The sequence below is a fragment of the Macaca nemestrina genome, chromosome 6 (assembly GCF_043159975.1).
Source record: "Macaca nemestrina isolate mMacNem1 chromosome 6, mMacNem.hap1, whole genome shotgun sequence".
Classification (NCBI taxonomy): domain Eukaryota; kingdom Metazoa; phylum Chordata; class Mammalia; order Primates; family Cercopithecidae; genus Macaca; species Macaca nemestrina.
The window spans coordinates 29,680,287-29,694,408 of NC_092130.1; the positions used below are offsets into that span (position 1 = coordinate 29,680,287).

The 14,122-nt window shown below is 53.2% G+C and overlaps 1 protein-coding gene across 2 annotated transcripts in view; it reads right to left on the reverse strand.

Moving 5' to 3' along the window:
- The window catches only part of LOC105466864 (synaptopodin), a 74,910-nt gene that overhangs the window by 53,745 nt on the left and 7,043 nt on the right, over positions 1-14,122 (reverse strand). Inside the window, exon 1 of one of the 2 annotated variants that reach the window (XM_071098205.1) lies at positions 6,217-6,308. The exons of the other annotated variant lie outside the window; for it this stretch is intronic. The gene's annotated coding sequence lies outside the window, so the exon portion shown is untranslated. Of the gene's footprint in view, positions 1-6,216; positions 6,309-14,122 lie in introns of those variants that run through there. 2 annotated transcript variants of the gene reach the window in all.

The window sequence follows — 14,122 nt, forward strand, 5'->3', positions numbered from 1 at the left end:
CGCGGTCCGCCAGCCGACCCAGTGCTCTGAGACAGTGTGGGGGCGCGGTCCGCCAGCCGACCCAGTGCTCTGAGACAGTGTGGGGGCGCGGTCCGCCAGCCGACCCAGTGCTCTGAGACAGTGTGGGGGCGCGGTCCGCCAGCCGACCCAGTGCTCTGAGACAGTGTGGGGGCGCGGTCCACCAGCCGGCTCTGCGCACTGGCAGCTTGCCTTGGAGAAGCCATAAAGGAATGGTGTGGCTTTGGGCAAGTGACTTCCCCTCTTCTCCATGTACAAATCAGGACTCATCACAGTGCCCACCTCATAGAGTGGTTGTTGTGAGGATTAAACAAGTTAATATAAGAGCCTAGAACAGAGCCTGACACGTGGCGATGCCCAGTATACAGTAGGTGTTATTATTGCAGTGAGGGAGTTGAGCCTGACTAAGTTGTTGGGGCAGAGGGGAGCAGGTTGAACGAGAAGTAGCTACAGAAATACACCATCCCAGCATCTGTCCTCCAGCTTGGAGCTTCTCTGCTGTGCGTCTGTGCGCGCATGCGTGTCTACCTCTGTCTGTGTGTTTATGTATTCACTGTGTATATTTGTATGTGAATCTTGTGTTTATGTGGATATCTGCATGATATCTGCATGATATCCACGTGCGTGTATGTTTGTGTGCATGTGTATATGTCTGGGCGTGTATCTGTGTCTGTGTGTCTATACTTGTTTCTATGTGACATTTTGTATATATGTGTCTGTGTGTAATCTGTGTAATTGTTTCTTTGTGTGTATCTATGTAACTGTGTGTAAGGGTGATGTATATGTGTCTCTGGGTATGTATGTATGAATCTGTGTGTCTCTGTGTGTGTGTGTCTATGTATATCTATCTGTGTGTATTTGTGTGTCTGTGTGACTGTTTAGTCATGTGTTTGTGCCTGTATTTATGTGTGTGTCTGCATGTGTATCAGTGTGTGCTTATCTGTCAGTGTGTGCATGTTTGTGTGTGTGTGTGTGTGCATGTGGTGGGGGTGGTTGGAGTCTGTCTGCAGAGCTGCTGGGAGTGGCCCAGGAGGTGGTTCAGCCAGACCAAACAACCCCAGCGAGCTTGCAGCTCCAGGCTTTTCTCCTGACTCTGTTTGCTTTCTTCCTCTCCTTTCCGGTCCCCTTTAACCCATTCCTGCTCCAGTGGAGCTGGGAAGGAGGCCCTGTCTGGGTAGGTACCAAGGGCCTCCCCTTCCCCTCTCCCCATAAGGTTTTCTACCTTCTTGCCTCCACCCCTCCATCCCTGCCTTGTTGCCACGTTGATCCCACAGAGGCCCCTTCCCTGTCTGAGCCTCAGTTTTCTGAGTTTCCTCATCTCTTTAAATATCCTTCAGGCATGAACCATCACACCATTCCTGCTGTCAGTGACAAGGAAAAGCGCTAGTCCTGACCACCTGCCAACCTGGGAGACTCGGGCAAAACATTCCAAGAAGTGCTTTTGGTAGTGTTTATGGCAAGATTTGAGACCAGCCTCAGGGAGAGCCAGGGCCTCTGGCCATCTAACCTCACTACTCACAAAGGCTGTGGCCCCAACTTGGGACTATCAGAGGGGAGCAATTTGAGGAGCAAAGGCCTCTGGGTTTCCATTCAGCTAGAAGAGTGTTCATTGAGCACCTACCATGTGCCAGGAGCTTAGGGTTGGCTCATTTAATCTGCATAACTGCCTTGTGAGGTAGGTGTTATTCCTGCCCACTTTACAGATGCGGAACCTAAGACTTGGTGGGATTAGTAACCTGCTGGAAGTTATAGAGCCAGTGGGGGCGGGGATGGGACTGGAACCCAGGCCTGGGAAAGAGTTGGTGCTCTTCCCTCATCTTAGCGCACACCACTTGCGGCTGTGTTCCCCCCTCTGTAAAATGTCAATCATACCCCCTCCTTAAGCCAGCAGAGTTATCAGCAGGCTTGATGCCTTTGAGCTACAATTTGTTCAGTGCCAGCTGCAGTGTGTTCCAGGGCTTCTGTGCCGCCACCCCGTGAATTTGCACAACAACCCATTTTGCAGGTCAGGAAGGTGGAGTTGAGACGTAGTCGCCTGGCAAGCTCCCACAGCTGCTACAGGAGCAGAACACGGGGTCACCTAGCTTCTCTTTTTCTTTTTGCCTCACCCAGCAGCTAACTTCAGTTTTCCCTTGCCTAAAGTTAACATTGCCACAAATAGATCTGGATGTGACTCTGTAGATAAACTGCTTTGTTGCCACTTCCACACACTGCCCCTACCAAACCTAGGAAAAAGAAATCAAAGTAAAATCTAAGGAAGTCAAGAGCCCAGAGCATCACTGTCAGTGACGAAGTTCTAGAATCTTCAGCCTCCATCTGCACCCCATTCCTTAGCCCACCGGGGTGGCTTACTTAACCAGACCACAGTTATGGGAACAGTTTTGCTTTTAAATGAGAATGTTTCTTGGGGACGGAGTTGCTCTTTAAGCACTCATCCTCCCCACATAGCAGTGCCACCTCCCACTCCCTGGTCAGGCAGATCTCTCTGTAACGATGCCCATGCCAGGACAGCATGAAGCAGATCTCTGTTTGCCCTTGGCCTTGGGTATAGCTGCTAGTGGTTCAGCAGGACACACAAGGCCACTGAAGGCCAGTTAGAATGTGGCATGTTCTGCAGGCAGAGGCTATGCCCCTGACCACAGCCAGCAGCTTCCCCAGGGTTTGAAACAGGATTCAAGGGAATCCAGGCCCAAGGACTCTGAATGACTCCATATGCCCATCTCCAGGAAGCCCAACTCCAAAACTCACAGAGTTCTTCCCCCTAGGAAAGGCACCCTTCCATGAGAACAGGAGTCCCTGGAAATAGGATTTTGTTTCATCCTAGGGCAGCACTAGAGAATCACTTCAGCCTCATCAAGGACAATGCCTCCTGGGGCCAGAGGAGAGGCGGACCAGAGAGGGCAAGGAGCTTGCCTAGGGTCACACTGCATGTTAGTGTCAGGGATCAGGTGGACCCAGCCCTGTGCTCCTTCCTCTGCATCTCTACCTCACCAAGAAAGGACTGTGAATTCATCCCCACCCAAGGATGCTGTCCACATCCTGGAGTCAAAGCTTGGTACCCTTTGCCTGTTGCAGGACAAGACAAGAAAGAATGGTCCTGAGAGTTGCGTTTCCTGCAGCAGAGCAGGGTCAGGCTTCCCTAAAGAGCTGGTGATGAGACAAATCACCAGTGAATATCCACATATAAGCAACTGTGGTCACAACTAACACTAACAGCAACAGCAAACCTAGCAGAAAGGGAGGAGGGAGAGGGAGTATGTCCTGAAAGATGCCAGCTCTGACCAGTTTCGCCTGGAGAACTGACGGGGGAGCTTTGCCAAGGCCCCCCCCCAAAAAACCCTTGCATCCTCCCAGTGCACCTCTCCCTGGCCTGTCCTGGACTGGCAGATAAAACACAGCCAAGTGGCCCGGGAGCCAGAGCTGAATGGCAGGAAAGGCCAAGGCCAGGGTGGCCTCTCGCCTACCCACCCATCCTGGTGATTCAAAGCAAGGCTGAGTCCGGACAAAGCACTTGAAAACGTCAGTCAGGGGACAATCTCTTTCCCAAACTCCTTGCCTGTGACCTTGGGCATTCAGCTTTTACTCGGGACAGCTGATCTTTTCCCCAGCTCTGCGCATTCCATCCCCTGCCCCTTCCCACATAGCACTCACAGCATACACCACACACACACACACACACACACACACACACACACACACACCCCCTAAGGTGGCAACTGGGCTTTCCACTCTGTAATCACAGAATTACAGGGCGGTTGCTAGTTCGTGGGGGCCAAAAGATGGTCTACATAGCAGATCACACCTTCAGGCCCTAGACAGTCAAAACCAGTGCTCTTAGGAGCATTTAAAATGATGAAAGCGGCTACGCATGGTGCCTCATGCCTGTAATCCCAGTGCGTTGGGAAGCCATGAGGGAAGGATCGCCTGTGGCCAGGAGTTTGAGATCAGCCTGAGCAACATAGTGAGACCCTGTCTCTACAAAAAATAAAAGAAAAAACAGCTGGAAGAGTTATGATCATGCTACTGGACTCCAGCCTGGGTGACAGAGTGAGACTCCGTCTCTAAAAAAAACAAAATAAACAAATAAAAATAAATAAATAAATAAAGTGCTGGAAGCATAACGAGAGCCCATTGCCAAAATGGACAGAACACAAGAATTTTCTCCTGATCCCCGGCTTTTATTCCTTTGGGTCAATTATTCCTTTATTTCCATCTACCCGCTGACTTGACATGCTATTTAGACACCTTTCCCTAACGGGTAAAAACAACACGCACTCCTTGTTACAGTGAAAACTGGCAATCCACGTGGCACCGTCTCATGGACTGCCAGAGGTGCACACACCAGACTTTGGAAAACACTATCCTGGCCCAACTCTGCCATTGTGGGGATAGGGAAACAGGCCCGGAGACAGGAGGAGACCTGTCCAACATCCATAGCAAGGCAGTGGCAGGGCCACCACCAGAACCCAGAGCCTGGCACCCAGTAAGGCTCATTCCTTAAGGAGAGATGATCCAGGACTCAGGTCACCTAGGCCCTCGGGGAATCCCATTTGCCACAGAACCTAAGAATGCGGACTCCAGACTTGCACCAAGGCAGAGCCCACATCCCAGTGTCCTCTGTGCCCCCGATGAGTCTGGATGGCCCACCATGTCCCTCACTTGAGTGAGGCTGTCCCTCACTCAGGCTAGGTTTTCTCACCTGCCAGGGCTACAGTGGCGATGCCGAGCTCCTGGAGGTGACTGATCTGAAAAAGATGAAAACAGACGTGGGAGCAGAGGTTGTTATCACCTCCTTGCTCTACTTCTCAGCTCTTCCCCCCGGGGAAATGGGCAGAGGTTGCACAGGTGCCAGAAGACTGAGCTGGGCTGGAAGAAAAGGAACGAAGGAGGATGGTGGTCACGAGGGAGTCTCCGCACAGTGAGAACCACCCCCTACTCAGGTGAGAATCCCCTCACCCCAGAGGGCCCTCCTAGGGGGCAGCCAGCAGGCTCCCAAGCTCTGGGTGACAGGTAGGAGTGTGCCCAGGACTCAGGCCGCAGGAGGCCACTTCAGCCCTGCAAGCAGGAACAGCCCACCGACCTGCAGACGGGCTCTCGCGTGTGCACACACGCTCATTCATGCAATAAGCACATGCACAGAACTCATTCACTCACACACTGACACACTCTCACTTGTACGGATGCAAATGACCCCGAGCCCTCCTGCACAGCCCCTCACCCACCCTGGGGCACATGGTGGGGCCAGCTGCATCTTTTCTCCCCCAGCCCCAAGCACCAGGCTTGGCGGCATCTCTGCCCCGCTGCCTGGGAGACACATGTGGTTTCAGTTAACAGGAGAGCGGGCATTTCCGTCCCAGACAGCCAGGCCCTGCCAGGGCCCTGGCCCCACAGGCGCCCGCAAGAAGGGCCACCTCCACTCCCACTCCGCCACTGACCATCCCAGGGACCCCGAGGCCCCCTCTCCCCTGGAAGGCTCTGTTCTCCTTCCCTTTGGTCGCCCCCTCACCTGTAGCCGGACACCACACCCTCCGCCGCAGCAACTGGCTGTGCCCGGGCCTCTGTCCACGGCTGCCCGGCTGCCCGCTGCCTGCCCGCCTGCTCCTCACTCGCGCTCTGTCTTGAGCAGGCTGAGCGGGATGGGAGGAGGGCAGGGTGTCAGGGGGGCGGGCGGGAGGGAGGGGAGGGGGCGTGTGGAAATGAAACTTTAATAACAGAGCCCCTTTTGTTTCCGAGCATATGGGATATTTCATACATACTGAAGACATTAGCCGTCTATATTTTTAAGGGCTTGGGGTAAAGGATGAATAAATACAGCCCATATTCTGCTTGACAAACACACACATCAGAGTACTAACTTCTGTAGCATTTCAAAACCCGAAGAAAAAGACCCCAGCGACACAGGACACTTAAAAATAAATACGTTTCCAAAACCTCAGGCTGGCTTTGCCCCTTCATGGAGCCACTTGGAGGACTCGGGGCTCCCTTTATCCCACGGCACTTCCCACCACCCCCTACACCTTCTGTGCTATTGTGGGAAGCAAGCCCCTGGAATCCAGCCCCCTTCCCCGTTTCCCTTTCCCGGATCCCCTAACGCCCAGCCAGATCCCTGAGTGTTAAGAGTTCCAGAAGAGCTTGGAATCTCTGCTCTCCTCATTGCAGAGACAGGGAACCAAGGCCCAGAAAGGAGCAGGGACTTGCCTGAGGTCACACAGCAAATCCAGATTTGGGCCAAGGGGCTGTGCCTTCTTCTTTCAACAGGAGGGATCCCCACTTCCCCACCTGGGGGATGGGACTGGGGAGACCCCAGAGCCCCAGAGGGAGGGCCGGTGTGTGGGCTGGGAGAGTGCCCGCCTTCCTTTCCCAGTGGAGCACTGCTCTGGGTATCCCCTCCAACTCTGGGCACCCATCCAGGGGTGACGTCAGCAGGGCTGGGAATGGGGCTGGCCCCAGGAAATCCCCTTCAGGCCGGCAGATCCCAACAGGCCCGGAGGCCTCAGGTGCAGGAGCCTCCCTCCTTTACAATTCAGCTCCCAAGTCCCCTCGCACTCTCCATCTTTTCTCCAGGAACAAAAGGAGAGGCCCAGAGAGGTCTGAGGTTTGGCCAAAGTCATGCAGCAAAATGATGGCAGGACAGAGAATCGACCCCGGCTCTTCTGAACCTGTGTTTGCTGGCAAGGCTTTGCCGGCAAGCTGTCCCCAGCTCCCTCCGGGCAAGGCCCCTTGCTCGGGGTCTGTGCAGTTTCCCCACTGGTGTCTACTCAGTCTCTGGAGATGGCCTCAGGTCCCCTCTCCTGTTAGAATTCAATCCCTTCTCATCAACTGCCTAACCATCCATTTAGTTAAGCAGTTAGCACAGTGCTTGACACTTAGTAAGTGTCCATGATAAATGCAAACACTTTATTTTATTTTATTTTTTTTTTTTTTGAGACAGAATCTTGCTCTGTTGCCCAGGCTGGGGTGCAGTGGTTGGATCTCAGCTCACTGCAAGCTCCGCCTCCTGGGTTCCCGCCATTCTCCTGCCTCAGCCTCCCGAGTAGCTGGGACTACAGGCGCCCACCACCTCACCCGGCTAGGGTTTTTTTTTTTTTTGTATTTTTTAGTAGAGACGGGGTTTCACCGTGTTAGCCAGGATGGTCTCGATCTCCTGACCTCGTGATCCGCCCGTCTCGGCCTCCCAAAGTGCTGGGATTACAGGCTTGAGCCACCGCACCCGGCCGCAAAGACTTTATTATGATGATATTGATCGAGTCCCTGCTACAACCAAGCCTGTGCCCAGCACTGGCACTGCAGTAGTTACTGTAAGACAAGCCCGCCCCCCGACCCCCATGCTCACAGTACAGAAAGAGCCTCCGTCTTTGCAGATGTCTTCTCAGGGATTCTTCCCTGATACACTTTGCAGTAGGTACCACAGTCATCCTCACTTTAGGGCAACTGAGGCTCAGAGAGGTTTACATGTCTCCCCAGGCCACACTGGTGGTGACGGGGCTGGGCCTCCTAGCAAGATTCCCTGACTCCAGAGCCGGTGCGGGTCACCCTCCTGGGGCTCACTCAGTCCTTGACCCCAGCATCGGTCCCAAGACTGCCCAGCACTGCATACCATTGGGTGACAGCCAGTAACAATCACTTTCCTGGCCCCTGCCAGGAAGAGCACTCCCAAACCATCCACGAAAAAGGGGGCACTGATGCAGAAGCTTGCGTCCTGGGTTCTTGGCCTCACCATGCCACTAGCAAGAGTGTGGGGTCCCTTCTCTAAGGACATGGTTCTTTACCTGTGAAGTAGAGATCGCTGTTTCACTCAACTGTGAGGATCACATGATATTAAAGGATGTGAGAGGGTATATACCCCGGAATACTATGCAGCCATAAAAAGGGATGAGTTCATGTCCTTTGTAGGGACATGGATGAAGCTGGAAACCATCATTCTGAGCAAACTATCGCAAGGACAGGAAACCAAACACCGCATGTTCTCACTCATAGGTGGTAATTGAACAATGAGAACACTTGGACGCAGGGTGGGGAACATCACACACCGGGGCCTGTCGTAGGGTGAGGGGGGGGAGGGATAGTATTAGGAGATATACCTAATGTAAATGACGAGTTAATGGGTGCAGCACACCAACATGGCACATGTATACATATGTAACAAACCTGCGCGTTGTGTACATGTTCCCTGGAACTTAAAGTATTAAAAAAAAAAAAAAAAAAAAAGGATGTGAGAGGGGCTTCGCCCGGTACATGGTGATTTCCCTGTCTGGAATTTTGTGTCGAGAATGGATCCTGGCATTAAATCCTGTCTGGGTTCCAACAGGCCCTGACAGGCCTCCTTGCCAATGGGTGGCCCTCAGTGTAACCTGCATCCGGCCCCAGAATCAGCTTCCTGAACAAGTCCTTCCATGTCAACAGCCCTGCAATACCGACAGCAGGTCCCCCGGCCATATGAGGGGCTAGAGGGGATTGATTCAAGGTCCCTGTGAACCTGGCCCCGACCTCAACTTCCCCCTCCTTCCCAACCCAAACCCCCCACCATGTCAGCCTGCACCTTCAGGCCTCTGGGGACCCCTCCCTCCCCACCACCGTCAGCAGCCTCTGCCTTCCACTGCCGCCATCAGCTTGCTGATGTGGGAAGTCCATGAGCTGTATTGTCTGCACACGGAACTTGCTGTTGGTAACAGTTCAGAGGCCTTTTTAGAAAGGGGCTTTCATAGGAGTTCTGGGCTGGGCTCTGCATTAGGTAGTTTTCCAGGTAGGTGGAAGGTTATTATCTGGATACTAATCATCTCATAAAATAATAAGAAAACCGCCATTGATGGAGCACTTCCTCTGTGCTGGGCACGGTGCTAAGCATTTCACATGCACCGTACATGCATTCCTGACAGCCCCAGAAAGCTGGTAGGGAGGCCAAACTGTTTGCTGAAAGCGCCCCAGCTTGTCCGTGGCAGGGCGGGTATTTAAGTGTGTCCTACGAGTATGGCCTGCTACCTCCAGGCTATGCCCTTCACAGCAGCACAGACTGGCTCCGAGGGCAGCATTTTCTGTGCCTGGTGACAGGATGAGCCCCTGGAGGAGTGAGACAGCCTCAGTCTTGTCTTTCCCCTTGCAGCAGTGCTGAGTGCCATGCTCGTTCTGAACTGGCATTCGTGAACATTTGCTGCACTGAACGCCAGAGAGGTCCTGGTTAGACTCTCAGATGGAAGGAGGTAGTGTGTGTTTCTCTGTGGGCGGGGAACACCGCTTCCTTGGCCTGGCGAGCCCTGCCCAACCTACGTGGAGCCCATGACCACGGTGTGTTGCGAGGGCAGTGAGTGTTCACAGGCAAGACCCCACTACTGAGAAGCGTGAGGGTTTTGACCCACGCTGTTTCTGATCCAAGGAAGTTTTCCCCTCCTTCCCACCCCCAGGAAGTCCCTATATTCATGCCAAATTTAGTGTGGTCCGGGTGTGGTGGCTCACGCCTGTAATCCCAGCATTTTGGGAGGCTGAGGTGGGCAGATCACTTGAGGTCAGGAGTTCAAGACCAGCCTGGGCAAGATGGTGAAACTCTGTCTCTACTAAAAATACAAAAATTAACCAGGCATGGTGGCGTGCGCCTGTAGTCCCAACTACTCAGGAGGCTGAGGCAGGAGAATCACTTGAACTCAGGAAGCGGAGGTTGCAGTAAGCAAAGATTGTGCCACTATACTCCAGCCTGGGTGACAGAGCGAGACTCTGTCTCAAAAAAAAAAAAAAAAAAAAAAAAAAGCTGGCCGGGCACAGTGGTTCACGCCTGTAATCCCAGCACTTTGGGAGGCTGAACTGGGTGGATCACCTGAGGTCAGGAGTTCCAGACCAGCCTGACCAACATGGAGAAACCCCGTCTCTACTAAAAATACAAAAAATTAGCCGGGCGTGGTGGCGCATGCCTGTAATCCCAGCTACTCCAGAGGCTGAGGCAGGAGACTCACTGGAACCTGGGAGGCGGAGGTTGCGGTGAGCCAAGATTGCACCATTGCACTCCAGCCTGGGCAACAAGAGCAAAACTCCGTCTCAAAAACAAAACAAAACAAAACAACAAAACAAATTTAGTGTGGACACTCCATCAGCACAGCACACTATGTCCCAGAACTCTTGGGCTCACTGAGCCTCCTATGTATGTTGATGGTGAGGGATGGGAGACAGCCGAGAGGTGCAATGTCTAAGAAAACAGTCCTTGAGCAATGGGCTCAGAGTAAGAGGCGTTAAATGGAGACTTGAAGAAACAGGAAGCTCCAAAGCCCACTGTCTGCCACTAGCCAACTTAGCAGAAGCCACAGGAAGACAGCGGGATTGTCTTGATTTCCCAAGGAAGGCAGATTGAGACACAGCACTAGGTCCCCAACCCTCACTATCAAGCAGGTGCCAGCCCTACAGCCAGGTTCCCCTTCTAGAGTTCAGAATGTGGACAGAAGTCATGAGGTTTTCCAGCTCTTGCAAATGGCTGGGCACACGATGGGGCCCCGTGGGTGTGAAATGCGTACACTATCTTCCCTTACCTTCCAGCCTCCTTGCCCTGCCTTGGGTCTTTGCATGGGGGATCTGAGCCCGTGCAGGAGGTGGCAGCCTCTTCTGGGTCCCCTACCCTTGCTCAGCAGGAGACACTGCTCACCAGACACATTCTGGGACCCAGGGACCTCAAGAAGGTACCGTGGGCTGTGGGAGGGGTGGATCACTGGCCCAGGAACCTTCATCTCTGGCAGAGCAACCTTCACCAGGGCCCCTTCTGACACATGAGCCGTCCTGATCAGATCACTGGTAATTGAGTTGCCTTGGGGGGTAAATTCCATCCAGATGTGGAGGGCGGGGTGGACTTCCTGAGCAGAGCAGGGGCGGGGCACTGATACATGGGGCCAGTCTGTCAACTCACCAAGTACCTAGGAGGCCTGGGATGGAACATCATCTTCTGAAAAAGCCAGATGTAGAATTTCAAGGCCAGGATATCTGAGTCCAGCCTTCTTAGTGAGCAGATAAGGAAACTGAGGCCTAGAGAGCCTAGAGAACAAAAAGGACTAGTCCCACAGTGACTGCTGGATTTGTGGGATCAGAATTCCAGATCTCCTATCTGGCCAGATCTCTTCTCTGGGGATGTTAAGGGGAAAGTCGGCAGGGTGGCCCCCTCCCCCAGGAATCTCCATCAAACCCTGGATTCGGAGGTCAGGAGTAGGGGTCAGGAGCAGAGAATCTGTGGTTGGGGGAGGTTCTAATCACCTCCAGCTTAAACCCCCAAACCATAGAGAGCTGTGTTTTATTTGCAGAGATTGTGGGGACGGAGGAGAAAAGAGTCTAGGGGCAAGCCTGTGAACAAGACTTCCCCCCAACCCACCTGCCCTTGCAGGGTCATGGAGAGCCTGTGGCCCGGGCTTCTTTTCCCAGGGGAGGCCCCTCCATGCTTCTCTCCTTTGAGAAGAGCCGCTGGGCCACATACCTTCCTGGCTCCTTTGGGCCGACTTACGGGAAGGCAGGAAGGGGCCAGCCAGCTAGGGGGGTGGGGGGCATGAGAACTTGGAGAGAATGAGAGGAAATGAGGGGGGAGTGGGCTGGGGTGGGGGGAGATTAAGAAGGGAATTTTTTTCCTCCTGCCTCATGTTTTGGCTGCCTTAGTGTGAACATGTCTAGGCGCCTTATCGCGAAGGCCAGCACAGTCTGCATGAGAAAGAAAATAGTGTCTGCAGCGGAGAAAATTACATCTTGATAAAATAGCCCTTTGGAATGACATTGTGGGTCTCTTATCAGCGAGTGGCTAGGCCTTACATACCTCTTGTCTGCCTGTCCCCAGGCCCCCAGATCCCTCCTTTTCTTCTCTCTCCCCTGTCTCCTGACTCCCAAAGCCTACCCAGAAAGTGGCCTATGCCGAAACTGTCAGCGAAGTGTGGAGACCCAAGTTCTAGTCCTGTCGCTCCTGATGCTGTGAGACCTGAGCCAAGTTCTTCTCCTCACTGGGCCTCTGTTTCCCTTCAGTGAAGAACAGGGAAAGGTGGAGGAGCAAGATGGTTTCTGAAGATCCTTCCAGCATTAGCATCTCACAGTGCTGACATTTTCATACTTGGTGATTCTGTGTGTTTTGAACTTTTCCAACCTCTTCCCAAATGCCATCGCATGCTAAATGTCTACAATCTAAAACGTGCAAATCCCCTTCATTTCCACTAGACACATGAAGTTCTCGCTTCATCTCAAGGTAAAGCTACCCAACCCAGAGTCTCTGCAGCTCAGAAGAGGGTCTGCCTTAAGCTTCCGCCTGAGAAGTCTTGCAACAGCACGAGGTCTTCCAACTTTTTAGGCATAAGTATTTTTTGCCTCAAAATATTTCCTCCATGGAAACCCATATAAAATAACAGACAAGTGAAGCCATCATGCCTGCTTCATCCCATCCCCCCCATCCTCCACGTCTGCTCCCCTCAGGCCTCTGACCTCCTTCCACAGCATCCGAGGTCCCACTGAAGCCCCTTGCAAACTTCTGGGGCAGCGGATGGAGGTCTGGACAGAGCAGCAAGAGTCCCGCTCAGCCATTACGTTGCTGTGCAAACTTGGAAGAGACTTTCCCCCTCTCTGAGCCTCAGTTTTTACCGTCTGAACAAAACTGAGAAGACTGTTCACCACGCGCACCTCCCCAGGTTGTTCAGGGATAAACTAAGTGGTAAATAGGAAAGTGCTCTGTGAACTGAAAGACTTGATGATGATGAGAGAACTTGTAGTCTGCAAATGTGAGGCCCGGGAAAACTTGTAGTGACCATCTGTGCAATTCCTTCTTCTTACAGTTGGGGAGACTGAGGCCCAGGGAGAGGGGGAAGGAATTTGACAAAGGCCACACGGTGAGATGGCAGCAGATCCAGGGGCAGGTGGAGGGACCCATGCCATCTATCAGGAAGGCCTGTTGGTAGGTTGGGGGGGAAACTGGTTGCTTTTTAGGGATCCTGCCCAGCTTGAGGATTTGCTCTGACCTCTCTGAGCTACTCAGAGTCTGGGTTTTCCCCACTTCCAGCCTCCTGGCTTTGCAAGGCAGGGATGGGGAGAAAGCCCCTTTGTGTGGCAGCCAAGCCCCAGCTCTGACCCAAGTTTCTGTTCCCTAAAGATCTTCCCCCGGCAGAGAAGCCTCAATCTGCACTGCCCCAGCCCCACTTGGCCAGGCTTCCCTGCCACCTTCCACACCACCCTCAAGCCGCAAGTCTTGGCCCACACACAGGATTCCACAGAGCGCCTCTGTCCTCTGGCCATCTGGATGGCAGGGCGGGAGCTAACACACATCTGCAGGCTGAAGAAGGATAGCACCAGGGCCAGCATGGCCATGCAGGGTACCCCCCTTCGCCCAGCAGGGACACCCACTGCCCCAGGTCTGACTTCATTATCACCTCACTTTGTGAAGCTTTATTATTCCAGAACCAAGCACTGCCAGAGCTGGCAGCCCCCTAAGTCTTCCATGACTTGTACCTACATAGCTCTGAAACCGCCATTCCACTGACCACACACTGCCCATTTACCCACCAAACCCTCTGAATTCTTCTTATCACAGTTCCAGCAGCATGGGCCAACCAGAACAGACACAAATGTTTTTATTGTCAGAAACAGGCCACGCCCTGGGCGTGCTGGCTCATGCCTGTAATCCCAGAACTTTGGGAGGCCCAACTGTGGGGACTACTTGAGCCCAGGAGTTCGAGACCAGCCTGGGCAGTGAGGCAAAACCCCATCTCTACAAAAACACGAAAATTAGCCAGTGTGGCGGTGAATGCCTGTAGCCACAGCTACTTGGGAGGCGGAGGTGGGAGGATGGTTTGAACACGGGAGGCAGAGGTTGCAGTGAACCGAGATCATACCACTGCACTCCAGCCTGGAAGACAGAGCAAGACTCTGTCTCAAAAAACTAAAAAGAAATAGGCCAAGTCACTCTGGAATATATAAAACAGAGCCAAAGCTCAGAAGGGAAAGGAGTGTTGCCTGAAGCTGCACAACACATAAGGGACTGAGTAGGGAACAGAACCCAGGTCTCCGGGGCTCCGCCTGCAACTCCTGCAGACTCAGCATCCAAAAGCTCAGAAAGGAGCTTCCCTCTCTGTCCTGGCCCCAGCTCCCAGGACAAACCTCATTCTTACTCCCTGCC